Below are 4229 nucleotides of genomic sequence, written 5' to 3'. Positions count from 1 at the left end.
TCTGATGCCTTGCATACTAAGTTTTAAATAATTTACATAATTCCCTTAGCATAATCTCAGTCAGACTTCAGCATTATTACTTGTTCAGTGTCCTTCTTTTATTTTTTATTTATTTTACATTTTTGCAAATCTCTTTATTTTTTTTAACATTTTTTATTGATTTATAATCATTTTACAATGTTGTATCAAATTCCAGTGCAGAGCACAATTTTTCAGTTATACATGAACATATATATATTCATTGTCACATTTTTTTCTCTGTGAGCTACCCTAATATCTTGTATATATTTCCCTGTGCTATACAGTATAATCTTGTTTATCTATTCTACAATTTTGAAATCCCAGTCTTCCCACCCTCCACCCCCTTGGCAACCACAAGTTTGTATTCTATGTCTATGAGTCTATTTCTGTTTTGTATTTATGCTTTGTTTGTGTGTTGCTTTTTTTTTTTTTAGATTCCACATATGAGCAATCTCATATGGTATTTTTCTTTCTCTTTCTTGCTCACTTCACTTAGAATGACATTCTCCAGGAACATCCATGTTGTTGCAAATGGTGTTATGTTGTCGGGTTTTATGGCTGAGTAGTATTCCACTGTATAAATATACCACTTATTTTTTATCCAGTCACCCGCTGATGGACATTTAGGCTGTCTCCATGTCTTGGCTATTGTAAATAGTGCTGCTATGAACATTGGGGTGCAGGTGTCATCCTGAAGTAGGGTTCCTTCCGGATATATGCCCAGGAGAGGGATTCCTGGGTCATACGGTAAGTCTATTCCTAGTCTTTTGAGGAATCTCCATACTGTTTTCCATAGTGGCTGCACCAAACTGCATTCCCACCAGCAGTGTAGGAGGGTTCCCCTTTCTCCACAGCCTCTCCAGCAACTGTCATTTGTGAACTTTTGAATGATGGTCGTTCTGACTGGTGTGAGGTGATACCTCATTGTAGTTTTGATTTGCATTTCTCTGATAATTAGTGATATTGAGCATTTTTTCATGTGCCTATTGATCACTTGTATGTCTTCCTTGGAGAATTGCTTGTTTAAGTTGTTCAGTGTCCTTTTATGCTATGAGGTGAAGTCTACAAAAGCATGGAGCATGCTCATTCTTGACATTCTATCTTCTATCTTTAGGACAATGCCTAGAATAGAAATGTACCTGATTCTTGAATTAGAACACTATTAGTGACATAAAAGAAAAACTGTCAAATTGATATAATATTATAAAGGAAAGATTAATTGAGGGAGTAAGATTTAGGAAAGACTTTATGGAGACTTTTTAGTTGGGTATTAAGTGTTGAAAGATAGGTAGATTATGAAAATGAGGACATATGAAAATCTGGGAAGAGAACTTGTAAAGGTGTGCAGTCACTATAATGTATTTCATATATGGGAATAAAAAGAGGCTTGGCTGAAATGTGGAGGTTGTGGAAGGAAACAGTTTGAGAGAATGCATTTAAAGATTAAGGTATTCTCCAAATAGCATTATTTTATTATTTTTTATGGCTGAGTAATATGAATGTCATTCTAAGTGAAGTAAGTCAGAAAGAGAAAGAATACTATATGATATCACTTATATGTGGAATCTAAAAAAAAATGGACAAACGAACTTATTAAAAAACAGAAACAGACTTACAGACATAGAAAACAAACTTATGGTTACCAGGGTGGGAAGGAAGTGGGAAGGGATAAACTGGGAGTTTGAGATTTGCAGATACTAACTAATACATATTTATAATAGATAAATAAGAAGTTTATACTGTAAAGCACAGGGAACTATATTCAATATCTTATAGTAACTTATGGTGAAAAATAGTATGAAAATGAATATATGTATTTTCCTATATGACTGAAGCATTGTGCTGTACACCAGAAATTGACACAAAATTGTAAACTGACTATACCTCAATAAAAATAGATACACACAAAAAAAATAAAAATGAAGATTTTCTCTACCCACTTTAGAGATTACTGAATAATTAAATAATGAAAAAGGAATTATAGAAGCCAGTTGAAAATTTCGCCAAGAAAATTAATTACATCAACATCAACTTAATGCTATAAAATACTAATATGAGATTATAAAAGTTCATTAAAGTGATCTATAGATACATATGAATGTAAACATTACCCTTGATTTCTTTCTTTTCTTTTTTTTTTTTCTCCAGGCTTCATTCACTTTATTTTTTGCATATGAAACTATGTGGTGGCCACAGCTGGAGCCTGAGTCCTCTGCAGGGGAACTCTGCTGTGGGTCTTTAGGAGATAGTCGTGAATTCCTCATAAGGAGACTTGGTGTCTCCTTCCAGAGACAGGGGTGAGATAGCTGTGGGTGTTGGAGATGGCATCAAAGGTGGCCTTGGTGAAGCTGCCCAGGGTGGCAGTGCAGCCCCTGGCAGAGGTGTAGCAGCTGTCAGTACCGCCCTCAGCAGCAGCTTCTTGAGCACCAGGGCTGAGACGATACCAGTGCCCCAGGAACCACAGTGGCCAGTCACCTTACCAGGGACAGTGTGGGGTTTGTTACCCCAGGAGCCTCGCTGCACAGGGAGGATGGAGAGATTGGCTCCTCTCTGGAGCATTTAACACCCAAACCAACATGTCCCTTGTAATCTCCAATGGTGACAAATGCCTTGAACCTGGTCTACTGGCCAGCAGGGGTCTGTCTGCTTTTGCACAGGCATGATCTTCAAAACCTCTTCCTTCAAGAAAAAGTCAATGATCTCAGATTCCTTGATGGGCAGGGAGAAGACATAGATCTCTTCCAGAGACATGATCTTCATGTCCTTGACCAGGCGGCCCAGCCTGGTGACAGGGAGCCACTCCTTGTCCTCAGCCTTGTCTCCGTGAGTTCCACGGCCTTGGCCACAGCCCTGGTCACCACTGCCAAAGCCTCCAGTGAAGCCACCTCCACGGCCTCCCATCCGAGTTTCCCCCGGGGTTCCGGGCAGGCCCACAGCACTGGCATCATCCACCATTTGGTGTTCTCCCGGAGAAGATCCCCTTGGATTTCCTCTCAGAAGTAATTTATACCCTGTGTAATGATTATATCCCTATAATTCTGCTGAAATTAACAATTTGCTTTTAGCTCCCATCTTCCCAAATTTCCATACAAACATTCATGTGGATAATTCAAACATATGTCCTCTTGTTTAAGAAAATATTATATTTAGAAAAGAATCTGGTATCCCTCCAAGTTTAAAATAGAAAAAAAAAAGATTTGATGTGAAATATAGGAATAATTGACCAATTCTTCACTGTAGGAGATCTCTTCTCAGTAAGGCGCAGTGTCAGGAATTTCAAATTATTTGAACTGTAGTTAATATCTTATAGCATTATAGAGATAAATCCAAAATAGGAAGCTACCCTAGTGACTTCACTTTTTCTTGGCCAAGCAGTCTTTGGGAAAACAATTATCTTAATTAACTCAAATAATGGTTTGCTGGTGCCAGAACCTAAGGCAGGAAGGCTGTCCTGGGAGCACTGTGGACGTGGCAGTGTGTATTTTAACAAAAGCTTCTTAACAGCAGGTGTGATGTGCAGAACTATGTTCACCAAACCATTGGGCAAGAGGAACAAGACAACTTGAGAGCCATCCCTCAAGCTGACCATCATTTGCTGTATCTAAATCCTGGTTCTTGACAAGTGACTGACAGTGACAACTGCCCATAAATGTTCAAATTTTGCAGTTCACCTTTTAAATAAATTAATCCCACTTCCGAAGAGTTTGATAACTTTTTTTTTTAGAAACGACAAACAGTAGTACATTTGCTTTGATTCCATTTTGAACACACCCACTTAGAACCCCTGAAAGGAGTTGGAATTTCTGATTGGAGGCATGATATGTCATGACTAAAATGTTTGAGAAAGAAAATCAACAGCTATATATTTTAAAAGATATTAAGTAAGAAATAGTGAACTATCACTTAAGACATAGAAATAGAAGTCAGCTCTGGCTCTCTAAAAGAACTTGTAAGATCAAATGAAAAGATATGAATTCATGAAAAATCAAATATACATCGAATTAATTCAAAATAATAGCATATTTTATAATATGGTATCTAGTTAATTGGGATAATTACACACAAATGAAAAGCAAGCACTCTAAGTTTAAGAAAAGTGTACCTTAAATATTCATTTAAATTGATAAGTCTATTGCCTATGAGATACTGACATTCAAGTATGTTTAAAAAAAATGTGTTCATACCTAGCACCACCTAAAAGTGCCTAC

The 4229-nt window shown here is 37.2% G+C and overlaps 1 pseudogene; it reads right to left on the bottom strand.

Annotated features, from left to right (window-relative positions):
- Positions 1 to 2200: 2200 nt before the first annotated feature.
- Positions 2201 to 2976, bottom strand: LOC105083480 (small ribosomal subunit protein uS5 pseudogene; annotated as a pseudogene).
- Between the last annotated feature and the right edge of the window lie 1253 nt (positions 2977 to 4229).

The sequence above is a fragment of the Camelus bactrianus genome, chromosome 10, assembly GCF_048773025.1.
Source record: "Camelus bactrianus isolate YW-2024 breed Bactrian camel chromosome 10, ASM4877302v1, whole genome shotgun sequence".
Classification (NCBI taxonomy): domain Eukaryota; kingdom Metazoa; phylum Chordata; class Mammalia; order Artiodactyla; family Camelidae; genus Camelus; species Camelus bactrianus.
Note: the sequence above shows the minus strand (reverse complement) of the source record. Positions and strands in the feature narration are given on the sequence as shown.